Consider the following 13,513-nt stretch of genomic DNA (forward strand, 5'->3'; position numbering starts at 1 on the left):
AGGACGAGGAGGTCATCTCCTGTGTACTCGGGTTGGCGCAATACTGGCATTGCCCCGAGTAGTGAGATGCACATGAGTTGCGTGTGGAGGATCTGGCACAGAAGATTCCATCCTCGACACGAACTTGAGGTAACATAAGGGTTTCCCCGAAATGTGACTCGAGTGGGTGACCCACGAGTCTTGTGGTGTGTGTAAGGGGTGGAGACCATGGGGTTTCCACCTCTCTGTGTTGAGCCTCTGAGAATAGAGACCCCCGGTATAGGAATGTGGGTATTAGCCTTATGACGACCCACAGAAGCAATAACAACTCGCTTGCCTTTTGTAGAAAGGGACTAGGTAGCCTTCCAGCGTACCTCAGAAACATGACTGGTAAGTGACTTGCCGGTGGCTTGGTGCATGTTGTGTGGCGCAACATAAGTGCCGCCCATGCATGGCGCCATGGCGCCTTGGTGGAATTTCCACCAAAGTGAAGAGATGGGGAGTGAGGGACCTTCAAGTCCCTCCTCACACCGGTCCAGGTTAAGACCTGGGAGTTAGACAAGGGGTCTTTTCTTAAGAGGATGATCGGGAACGAAGTCGAAGGACCTTGTTCCCTAGGGACACTCTCAAATAAGGGGATAAGAAAATCCCCGATTCGAATGAATGGGTTATAGAACCTAGCAGCCATAAGTGAATGTGAAAAGATGATGAAAGCATATAAAGAAGAAACTAGTCAATTAAAAACGATCTGACCAAGGGGTAGTAAGTCCCCAGCGGAGTCGCCAAGCTGGTTAGGTGCCTTGTTCTCACTGTCTAGATCCTTAAGAGATCGGGCGGCATGCATCTCGGGTTTCGGGAAAGACCCGAGACATTTTTGAGATCGCACTCTCGAGAACCTCATTTGAAAATGGGGGCAGGTATTACCATCCGGTGAGAGAGGAATTTAAAAGGTGAGTTCGGGACTTACTCTGGCTGACTCGCGTGGGCGCCCTCTTAGATCACGAAGAAAGCCCCCCAGTAATAAAATTGATTCGGAAATTTCTCTTTGATGAACGGGACAAGTGAGTCTGACCTCACCCTTTTCCTCTCTGATGAACGTACACAAGCATGAGCATTCAAGAAGAAGAATGAAAGACGGGGGGAGAGAAGAATTCGACCAAGCGAGATGATCAGATTAATGACTAAGCTAATGGATATTTGGCCTAATGTGGTAGCGAAATGGGCTCAATAACTAAGACCGGCTCATGGGATCACTACTAGACGTTATTACCATTATCAATTAGCTAGGCACGATGGTCGATCTATCGTGGTAGTAAAGTGGGCCAAGTGTTCCTGGCACAACAACATTACAGCTAGACGATAGGACTATCATGAGAGGCTAATCTCCATCCCTTTTAATCGAACAAAAGAGTAGCAGAGTAGGGGTTAAAAAGAAGAAGGGGACAGACAGAAGGAGAGAGAAGAAGGAAGAAAGGAGGGAGAAGAAGGGAGAGAAGATGCAGTCGGCACTAGACATTACCGACAGTATTAAAAGATGGGAGAGAGAGGAAATGAACCAACTGGTGTTAGAACTCGCCAAGTGATAGAAGAAGAGAGAGAAAGTCAACCAACACTAGATCTCACCAGTTAACAGAAGAAGAGAGAGAGGGCCAACCAGCACTAGGTCTCATCAGTTGATAGAAGAAGAGAGAGAAAGCCAACCAGCACTAGGTCTCACCAGTTGACAAAAGAAAATAGACAAGGCCAAACGGTGCTAGGTCTCTTTAGTTTTTAGAAAAAGAGAGAGAAAGCCAACCGATGCTAAGTCTTGTCAGTTGATAGAAGAAGACAGAGAAGGCCAATTGGCGCTAGGTCTCGTCAGTTGATTGAAGAAGAGAAGGGAGAAGACCAACCAGCGTTAGGTCTTGCGATTGATAGAAGAAGAGAGAGAAAGTCAAACGGTGCTAGGTCTCACCTGTTGATAGAAGAATAGAGACATAGCCAACTTATGCTAAGTCTCGCTAGTTGATAAAAAAAGTTAGAGAAGATAGAGACGAGAAGAGAATATGATAGAGAACAAAGATAGGGATGAGAAGAAGAAGAGAGAGAGATAAAGACGAAGAGAGAGAAACAGAGCGAGAAGAGAAAGAAAGAGAGAGAAGATAGAAAGAGAGTGAAGAGGGAAGAGAGAGAAGAGAGAGTGAAAGAGGAAGAGAGAGAGAAGAGAGAGAAAGAGAGAAGAGAGAGAAATAAATAAAGAGAGAGGGGAGGAGAGAGAAAGAGAGAGAAGAGCAAGAGAAGAGAGAAGAGAGAGAAAGTTACCTACTCAAAGAGTATCGGCCCTTTTTCTCTCTCTCCTTTCTCTCCCTTCGAGACATACTCACAGGCTCAAGCAAGGGATCGAAATTTTAGTGAATCCTCAAAGAATCCACTCAAGACCGAGAGGTGGTGGGGGTCCCTTTTACAATGAGGCAGTGCTTGTTTATATACAGTTGTGCCCAAACATGGGTGGATTGATCAAAATTAGACCTAATTGTTGAAAATTAAAATTAAATTGAATTAAAAGAAAGTCTAAAAATGGGTGCAAAAGTATTGTTTTGACCCTGTCTAACAAGGTATAGAATTTCATAACAGTCCATGTGGCTGCTCGAGAACTTGTGTGATCTTTCGTGGCTGACCTGGGGTTGTTCTGATGCCCGTTTGATTGAAAGATTACTGTTTTTTTGTAGGGCTCAACATGGCGATTGTTTTGATACCAACTTCGAGCCATTATTCATGTTTTTTAGTCATGATCACGAGACTTGAAATTTGTTTGAGTCTTGGAAACTTCATATTAGTACTGTGATTTGTCTTTAATGTTTTTCTTAATTTCTTTGTCGTAGCACACTAAGCATGTCATCACGATCGTGACGCAACAATCGGAACAAGATTTGGAGCCCGAACGACGATTTCATAACTTTTGAGTTTTGGCAGGAATATACAATCCGACAGCCAGAATTTCAGTAAATTCGTTGGCTTCATGCATGAAATCTAACGGTCCATCATGTACATGGTTTAGTCCAATGATAGTCCTAAACCTTACGCACACAATGGAATTCGTTTTACGTTAATCCGTTGCGCGAGTATCGTGATTTGGTTCATCGAGCGAGATGTGTCGCTGCTGAATTTTCTACAACTTCTTCACGGATCAGCAACTTCTCTCTGGCTTTTCCCCTTGCTCGGATATCGTCTCGAGACATGCCACATATCGAATTGTTCTTCTTGATGAGACGAATATGCTCACCAAATTTGGGCGCAATCTGATTTGGAACGAGTGAGTTACGTGCCCCGAAAGTGACTGCATGTGATTGTAAAAACAACCACCTTAATGGTGTTTTGGTGTAGTGAGGTCTTACGGGAATAGTGTGTGACCTCTCATGTTTCAATGGTTTGCTCATATCTATGTTCTAAAGTGTCTGATCAAGCTGAAACTTGGCTCCAAAGGGTTTTTGACCGTACTAGATCCAATGACGGTGGTCCTATCACCAAAAATGTAGCTTCAGTTGTAGGGTCCATTTCAGGGTGTTAGAGGCCAATTTTTCGAAAATTGTTTCTTGTGTTCACTGCCTTAGACATGTCTGATCATGATGAAACTTGGCAGGTGGTCTTTTGAAGTGCTGATAATGATCTTGAACAATTATAGGGCCATTTTGAGACTGTCAGGAATTTTCTACTATTTTGTAAGCTTTATTGACCTGCTTCCTACCAGAGACCAAGGTGATGAAAATTATATTCAAAAAGGATTGTCCACGAAGCCATGAGTAAAGGAGTCTTTAGAAAAAAAATATGAGCATGATGAAAGCCCGTAAGGGTGCCATGACTAAAAGCGGAAGCCAAAAGAGTGGACATGACCTCAAGTCAAGGGTAAATATGCCCCAGTACAAGGATTTGGTGAAAACCACTCTGTTGGCACCATTTCCACTGATTCGAGTGAAAACCTGCAAGGGCACTTGAATCAACTTCAATCTCCGACCCCAGTGCCACTCCAAAAAAAAATAAAAATCTTCCGCCCCAATGCCACTCAAAAACAATTTTAAGCCCCAGTGCTGCATCCAATCCCGAGCCTTAGTGGTGCCACAAAATTGCTAACTTTCTCTCCTCCATACAAAATTCCAGCATCCAAAGTGAAGTCTCCTGAAATTAGACCACCTCAAATGCCACCTCCCTATCATGTCTGGGTAATTTGAAAGATCCCCAACACGACCAGTAGGATGTGGCATGAAGAGGTACCCTGCATGCCTTCTTCTCATAAACATCAGCATCCAGAGTGAAGTCTCCTGAAATGAGATCGCCTTAGAGGCCACCTCCCCATCACGTCTGGGTAATTCGGGAGATCCCCAACTGGACCAGTAGGATGTGGACCAAAGAGGTACCCTACCTACACTTCTCTGCTTCTCAAAATAAACACAAGCATCTAGGGTAAAGTCTCTTAGAATGAGACCACCTCAGAAGCCCCCTCCCTATCATGTCTGGGTAATTCGAGATATCCCCAACTGGACCAGTAGGATGTGAACCGAAGAGGTACTCTGCTTGCTCACCACAACCTGGTGTTTCTGTTTGGATAAGGATAAAGCCCACAAAAAAGGCTCCCGCCAACTGGAACACCAGAACTTCCCCAGCCAGGATGGGATAAAGCCCACAAAAAAGGTCCACCACCGGCTGGGACATTATGAGTTCTCATTGAAACAAAAGTTGTAAGCCCGCCGAAGGCATACCATTAGTGCAATCTCCCAAAAAATGGAATCTAGCGAAACCTAGAGAACACCCTCAATAAGGCACCGGACCACTAGAGGCCACCTTTTTCACCCCGCGGTCAAGGGAAAAGCTCAGCAAAGTCTACCCCTCAAGGACTGCACCGATGCCGGTGATCAAGAAAATATATATATATTTGAGAGACAATGAACACATCTTAGTAAGGATTCGCCAGAGGAACTACGACATTAAAGTTTTCTGAATGTTGCACTTCTCGCTTCTCTCGAAGCGCAACATCCATTGGGGCAAGTTGTTATATGTCATTTTTGATGTACTTCCATCGCCCATGCGAATAAGGGGAGAGTCGGCAACAGCTTGGTCTTGCAGGTATACCTTATACCCGCGGACTAATGTTGTGCCATGTGACCTAGGTGCGGTGTCATCGCACCAAAGAATGACCATTTAATTGTATCCCTATAGTAGGGGCTGCAGAACTATACCATGCCATCTCCATTACACTCAGAATGTTAAGAAACCCCAGAGGACCAAATTTGGACTCAATCGGACCTCCCCGAAGGGTCTATGCCCATGCAGCCTTGCAACTAGCATATTTCATACTAGCGTGGTGCAGCTTCTCCAAACCAGTCCCCAAAAATGGGGACTGCGACAACTCTTTCTAGTAGGAGCTTTGCCAACCCATGGTGCCTTCCTCTGAAACCGGAGAGAGTTTAAAAGTTGATATGTTCTAGATCACACCAACCCCGTCATTTGACCTGCGGCACACACTGTGGTATGGCCGGGAACCGCATTTCTCCGAGGAAGAAAGTTCTCACAAAACCAGAGGGAAAACCAGGGTTCAAAGTGAAAAAGCCTCAGATTTCGTGAAGCATAGCTCAATATTCAAACCTTAAATCGTCGCAAAGACAAGTTCAATGCAACCACCTCATGAAGAGCTACACAACCGTATAAACTCTTTAATTTAATCCAAGGTCTGATGAATGCAAGTCCCCAAGTAACCAGAGAAGTAAATCATGTCGATTGCCATAATCCCTTTTATTGATAACCTCCTAAATAATGCATGAACCAAGACCAAATCAGCCCAAACTTGATGCAAAACGAATGCGGCAGCCTCCACTTGGACTTGCAAATAGAGCCAGGAACTAGAACAACGCAGCTTGAAGAAGCATTGGCAAACGAAGTTCACAAATCTGCCTGGACTTTCCCCCCAAGGAAAAAAGCCATCACAGCACAATTAAAGGGTATCAAAATGCTCACCATCGATAGGACACTGAAGATATGCTGCTGAAACAGCTGAACCATTGCCACAAGTTGCAGAACAAGCTTCGAAGGTCTTGCCATGGTAGAGCAACCTGCATGCAAGGATGGTTTCGTCATTCATTTAAAAGATCTTAGGGACATTTTGGCCATTTGTGCCTAATTTCATGATTTATTTCTAATTTCTTAAATTGTAATTACACTTTCCTTTTGAACATTCAAGTTAGGGGACCGTATTAGCATGGGTTTTAGGTGGGGAATGAGATTGAGAAGCAGTCTCACTCAGCCCATCATTCCCCACCAAGCCCTTCTTGCGATCACCATTTCCATGTACTCTTAGATCCACCATGGGCTTTAGTGAGATGGTAGGTTATGAGGTAGGCTTAAGCGATGGAGGTTTTTTTTGAGGTACTAGTTGACTTTGCTATGCAATCGGTATGGATTGGGGAGGTTGTGAGGATTGGGTAGGTAAAGGTTGCGCCATCGGTTTTGGTGCCAACTGGCCAGGTCATGCAAACGAGTCCAATGTGGATGGGTTAGATTGGGTGATAGGAGTATGTGTTGGTGAAATAGGGGTTGACAGAGGTTGAGGGTTTGGAGGTGGTTGGGTGTATGGTACCAATGGTGGTCTCGGGTACCTAATTACTGGTGGATTAGTAAGTTTATTAGGGTATGAGATGAGTAGCAGACCAGGGTACTTCAAGAGCCTCGGTATCTGTGTGAGCGGAAATAACTTCTTGCTTGAACTTAGACTGATTGGGTCAGTGTTGGCCACTGCTTCATAGATATGCACCTTGTGGCATGCTTCATGGGAATGGAAGCTCTGCCCTCTTAACTCTTTCAGTCATTGCTCAAAGTCGGGCTCAAGAGGCCATTGGGCTCCTGTGGCCTTGGGATTCTTGTGTCGGTTGATAACATCCTCAATAATGGGAGGAGGCTTCTTGTTAGCTCAAGACGCTTAAGCGTCAATGACTGTCAGGAACCCAACTGCTTGGTCCACTATCTTCTTCATTTATTTTTTATGCCACCTGCTAATGTTGCAACTTCTCAGCTCTTTGTCAAGAGCCTCAAAGTCTGGGCATTTGAGAGTTGAACCTACAGAAGAAGTATTAGCAAAAGAAGAAGAAGTCTTAAAAGAGTCGGGGATAGAAGATGGGGGAGAGATTTTAAGGTTGTCACTCAGATTGGACCGATCCGAGTAGCTTTTAGCATCATCATCGAAATTGGACGTGGGAAAGGAATCGTTTAAGTCGTCACCCTGCTTGGACCGTTGAGGGGTGCTTTTAATGTCGTCACCCTTATCAGACGTGTTGGGAACCTGAGCAGAGGATGGCTCAATAATGCCCTCTTGATTTGATTGCAGGTCTTAGTTAATGAAAGCGGCTGACTCAGGGAAGAAATCCTGTAGGGTTGGCAATGGAGGAAGGGGCTTGAGGAATTCAACCTCAGTCTGAGGTTGAGGGAGTTTCCTCTTTTGGTGGGCGGCCCTTGATGCTCGTCTCCTTTTACCATTTTTGTGAACGGCCGCAGGCTAACTAGGTTCACGAAGATTAGGGGCTGACCTTGCTCGGCGAACCTCCTCCCTCTTCATAGACTTCATTCTGTTTCCCCCTCGATACGCTTGTCATGATTGGGAAGTTGAGGGTTCGTCAAGATCAGAAGGCCCGAGTGGTGCACTCTCAAGGGATGTATGTGTTTCAGTGACTTCTTTTGTTGGCAACCAGGTGGTTCGAATGTCATCCCCTGGGATAGTGCCAGTGACACGTCCTCCTTGGACGTTCTCTGTGACTATGGCTTGGAAGCCAAAGCACCCCTCTAAATCGTGACCTCATATCTAGTGATATGGGCACCAGAAGTTCTCAGTCCCTCAAGCGAGGTGCTTAGGTAGTCTTGACGGCTTTGATGCATATAAAATTGCGCCTGAAGAAGGTCAGGTGGTAGTTCATCAAGATGACACTCTTGCTTATCTTCTTCTTGAACTGTCACCACGTGAGACTCTTCAGCTGCCCTAAATACCTTCTTAAGACTATCGAGCAGTATCTACTCCTTCTGGACTAAAGCCTCGATGTGATCCTTGAGAGTGAAGCAATCCTGAACAGAGTGCCCCAACATTCTATGATAGGCACAATAGTTCTTGTGGGTGATGAAATCAGCATCTTCTGGATTTTTCATTTCAAGCAAGGTGATCATTCGTTGCTCTATCAACATTCTGAGTAAGGTTGAGACCCACTCCTTATTAAATCTATAGACTTTCATTTTCTGCTCCACCCAATAGTCCTTTTCGTAGAGGTTCTGAGGTGGTTGGAGGACTGAGGTTTTTATTGGATTGCCTGAGGTGTCCTCTGAGCATTTGCAGGGTTCACCCCCATAGAGAAATCCAGAGTTTCAGGTGAGGCCTTATTGGGGTCTAATACAATGACAGCAACACTGATCATTCCTTTTTGTTGATTGCCCAGAGAATTGGGATGAACATTACCAGAGCTTCGGTTGTTTTCCCCATTTGATGATGGGGTTCGAAGTTTGCCATGATGCTTAAGGAGGCTCTCTATCTGGACTGCTTTGAAGATCAAATCCGATATAGAAGTCGGGCTTGACGCCACAACATGCAGGGAGATTTTTGGTCGCATGTTACACACACATGTTTAGACCGCATCAATTTTAGGCATGGGGATAGTTTGGTGTGCCACCAGATCTCTCCATCTTGCAATGAATTGATCAACTAGCTCATCTGGGCCCTGGGTTAATGTAAGAACCTCAATAGTCTGGACTTCTCTTTCAACTTCACAAAAACGCTTGTAGAACAAGTGCTCCATTTCTTCTCAAGTCTGCACTGAGCTCGGGGGGAGTCGGGCATACCACTTGAATGCTGGCCCATCAAGAGTTTCAACAAACTGACGGAGAAGAAGCATCCCATCAGTTGTTGTCTCTTGAAATGCCGAATAGAAGTGGGCAATATCATGGTGAGGGGAACTCATGTCGTTGAAGAGCGGTAGTCTTCCCTTCTGGTAATTAGGGGGAAATGGGAGCTGATCAATGTAAGAGGGGTAGGGCTTCCGATACAGGGATGTATCTTGCACTCCCGAGATCTGTCTGCCTCACAAATTGTGGGTGACCGTGGCATCGATGTTGTCTTGTGAGACCTACTGATAGGAGGAATGGTCATGCAAAGGAGGTGGCTGCCTCGAGACCGGATCGGTTGGATGAGGAGAATTGGCTTCCTGGTGAGATGAGTTCCCAGGGACTCAGATACCTTCCATCAACTCGATCTTCTCCATCATCATGCGCATCATGTCCTCAAACCAATTCATACAGTCTTCTCGATCTTCGTTGGGCTCCTCAACGACCATCACGCCGATTGTTTCTTCGGGGAGGTTGATCTCTTGCGGGGTCGTGGTCTTGCGTACCCATTGGACTGGGTGCTGCAAGTCGATCAGTAGGGGTTCGTTATGCACCAACTGAGCTCGAGCTTTGTATGCAGTCTTTGGGTCATCTCTTACGACATTGACAACCATGCCAGATTCTGGCTCTTCTAGCTTAAGCTATGTTGCAGCATGTAGTTGGTAAAAGGGCTTCTCGACCAGGGGATCAGCAGGCTTGCTTGCCCCGAGAGTCTTGGGTTCTTCTCTTGGCATTATTCGTATGCCTAGGTCATGCTTGGCTCTCAGGCTCTGGTGTACTTCCCTCCAGAACCGAGACTAGGACTGCGATCATGAATGGCTCGCTTTCTTCAAACATGACAGAGTCGTCTCCATGAGGTGCCAGAAATAGGAGTCAGCTTTGGCTTCTATCTTAGCTTGGGGAGAGACAGGGGATGGAAGACTTCATCACCCAAGGGAGCCTTGCCCCAAGCTCTTTTGTTAGCTCTAAAGGTAGGGCCGGTCTGAAGAGGGTACTCTTAGCACATGCCTGCGCACTTGGGTAAAAGCAGCAACAGGGTTGCTTTGAGCAATGAGATACATATACAAAAGGTATACAGGGCCGGGTCCAAGAAGACCTAAGCATGGACAGTGGTTCGAGGCTGCCTAACGTTTACCTCAAGGTGTGGCTCGAGTGGATGGACCACGAGCTCTGGTGTGTGTGTGGGAGGGAGCGGCCTTAGAGCCTCCTCCTAGACATGTCGAGTCTCTGGCTACAGTGGCGTGAAATGATAAAGAGTGGGGGGTGGCCTTACGGCGACCCGCAGGAGCACTGATAGCTGGACTGCCATGTGCAGGAAAGGAAGGGGTGGCCTTTCAGCTGCCCCGAGTAGTGGGACAGGCCAGTGCTGGTAACAGGGTTCATGCGGTGTGTGGTGGCTAGTGCGCAACCCATGCAAGGTGCATTGGTGGAGGGTCCACCAAGGCTAGGAGATGGGGAGTGAGGGACTTTTAGGTCCCTCCTCACACCAATCCAGGTTAAGACTTGAGAGCGTGACAATGAGTCAACACTTAGAAGGAAGGTCGGGAACGAGGTTTGTGGAACCTGTTCTCGAAGCGGACTCATGAGTGCAGGGATTAGAAAATCCCCGACTCAAATGAAAGGGTTGACCAACCCCGAAGACGTGTGTGTGTGTGTGTGTAATAAAGCAGGAACGAGAAGAAATGAAAGTCAAGCGAGAACAACTCGACGATGGGGTAGCATGTCCCTAGTGGAGTCGCCAAGCTGGTTAGGTGCCTTATCTTGCCCTCTGGATCGAGATGACCTGGTGGCGTCGCTCTGTGTTCGAGATGGACCTGGGACCTGAGATTGCTCTCTCGGGAACCGCATAAAGGAGATGTGGGCAGGAATACCAACCAGTGAGAGAGGAATTTACGTCTTGAGGCGAGACTCACCTCACGTAGGTCCATGACACACTCGGGCTACTCACGTGGGCGCCCTCTTAGTTAACGTGGAATCGCCTCTCTTGACTTGTTTCTTCTTTCCTGCGATAACACACACACATTAGAATACAAACAAGTGGGTCAGAAGACCCCACCTTGTCTTTGAATTAATGCACACATATGTGTACATTCGAGGGGAAGATGAGGAAATTACGTCATTAGGTTCATGTCAATTGGACAGCCTTCCAGCATCTTTTTAACAGGGGACTTACAACATCATTTCCTTGGTGGAAGAACGAAGGAAAGGGGGTGAGATGAAGAAAGTAAGGGAAGAAAGAGAAGAGACAAACAGAGAGGAGAATAGTGAGGGAATAGAGAAATGAAAAGTTGAAGATCGGTTTGGCTTTCACCCAGTTCTTTAGAGAAAGAGAGTGGAGAAAGAAAATTAGGGACGAAGGCTAGTTTGGCTTTCACCAAGCTCGTCAGAGGAAAAATATTTTTAAAGAAAAAAAAGAAAAGAGAGATGAAGGCTGATTTGTTTTTCAAGCAGTACTTCAAAGATAAAATGTACTTTTGGAAAAGAGAGAAAAGAGGAACGAAGGTTGGTTTAGCTTTCACAGAGCAATCAGAGAAAAAATGTACTTTTGGAAAGAGAGAAAATAGGAATGAAGGCTAGTTTGGCTTTCACCCAGCACTTCAGATAAAGAGAAAAGAGAAATGAAGGCTGGTTTGTTTTTTCACACAAATCCTTCAGAGATGAAATGTATTTTTGGAAAAATAGAGAAAAGAGGGACAAAGGCTGGTTTGTTTTTCACCCAGATCCTTTAGTGATGAAATGTATTTTTGAAAAAAAAGAGAGGAAAGAGGGATGAAGGTTGGTGTGTTTTTCACTCAGATCCTTCAAAAAGAAGAAGAAGAAAATGGATGAGAGCAGGTGAAGGTTTCGCTAAGCCTTTCAAAAGGGAGAAGAGACAAAAAGAATGAGACAATAGAAGAGAAGAGAGAAGAGAAAGAGAAGAGAGAGAGAGATAGAGAGAGAAGAAGTTTGGCATGGCAGCTAGACCGGCATGCGATGAGACTGACACGACGACTGGTCTGGCGCGGTGGTTAGACGGGTATGGTGACTAGACCGGCATGGCAACTAGACTGCTCAGTGACAAGACTAGCACGATGGCAAGACTGGCATGATGGCAAGACTGACACGACAGCAAGACTGGCACAACGACAAGGCTGTCTCAGTGGCAAGACTTGCATGACAGCTGATCTGGCGCAACAGCTAGACAGGAACGGTGACTAGACTGGCACGACGGCTAGATTGCTCAGCGGAAAGATTGGCACAACAACAAGACTGGCATGGCGGCAAGGCTGACAAGGTGGCAAGACTGGCTCGGCGGTAAGACTGGCATAGCGGTAAGACTAGCACGGTGGCTGGTCTAACGCGGTAGCTAGATGGGCACATTGAGTAGACTGGCAAGGCGACTAGACTGCTCGATAATAAGACTAGCATGACGGTACAATGCTCAACCTGCCCTCCGATCAAGCAAGTAAAAGAGAGAAAGATGAGATGAAGAGAAATGTCGTGCACAACAATGTACCCCTCTGTGTCAGACAGAGAAAGAAGGGAGAGAAATGTCACGTACGTTGGTGTACCCCGTCATGCCAGACAGAGAGATAAGAGAAAGAAATGTCACGCATGGCGGTGTACTCCACCGTGCCAAACAGAGAGAGAAGAGAGATGTCATGCATGGTGGTGTACTCTACCGTGCCAAACAGAGAATGATATCGTGCACAGCGGTGTACTCCGCCATGATAGATAGAGAGAAAGAAGAGGGAAAGATGTTGCACACGGTAGTATACCTAGCCATGCCAGACAGAGAGAGAGAGAGAGAAGAAAGAGAGATGTCGTGCACAGTGTTGTACTCTATCATGCCAGATTGAGAGAGAAGGGGGAAAGATGTCACACACAGCGGTGTACCCCGCCGTGCCAAACAGAGGGAGATGAGAGAGAAAGATAGAGTAAAGATGGGGGAGAAAGAAGAGAGAGAAAGAGGAAAGGAGAAGAGAGAGAAAGAGAAAAGAGGAAGAAAGAAGAGAGAGAGAGAGAAAAGAAGCAGAAAGAGAAAGGAAAGGAGAAGAGAGAAAAAAGAAAGAAGCAAAGAGAGAAAGGCATGAAGAAGAATGAGAAAGGAAAGAATCAAAAAGAGAAAGGCAAGAAGAAGAAAGAGAAAGGTAAGAAGCAGAGAGAGAAAGGAAAAAAGAAGACAGAGAAAAAAGAAAGAGGAAAAGAGAAGGGAAGAAAAAGAGAGAGAAAGAGGAGGGAAAAAGAGAGAGAAAGAAGAGAAGAATAAGAGAGAGAATGAAGAGAGGAAGAAGAGAGAAACAAGAGAGGAAGACGAGAGAGAAAGATGAGAAGAGGAAGAGAGTGAAATATGAGAAGAAGAAGAGAGTGAAAGAAAGGAGGACGAAAAGAGAGAGAAAGAAGAGAGGAGAGAGAAAGTTACCTTTAACACCTAATGATACCCACCTTCTCTCTCCTCTCTCTTTAAATTGTGACCCAAAAACTTAAACAAGAGCCCAAATTTTATTAATCGAAGAAGGGTCCATTACATGTGAGCATCATGTGCTTATATAGATTTTAAGTCCAAACATTAGTGGATGCCCAATTTTCAACCTAATTGTGGAAAAATAAGAATTAAATGAATTAAAAAAAAAGAAATTAGGGGCAAAATGATGATTTTGCCCCTCTCCCA

The sequence above is a fragment of the Amborella trichopoda genome, chromosome 13 (genome assembly GCF_054954075.1).
Source record: "Amborella trichopoda isolate Santa Cruz 75 chromosome 13, AtrichopodaSantaCruz75HAP2 v2.0, whole genome shotgun sequence".
NCBI lineage: Eukaryota > Viridiplantae > Streptophyta > Magnoliopsida > Amborellales > Amborellaceae > Amborella > Amborella trichopoda.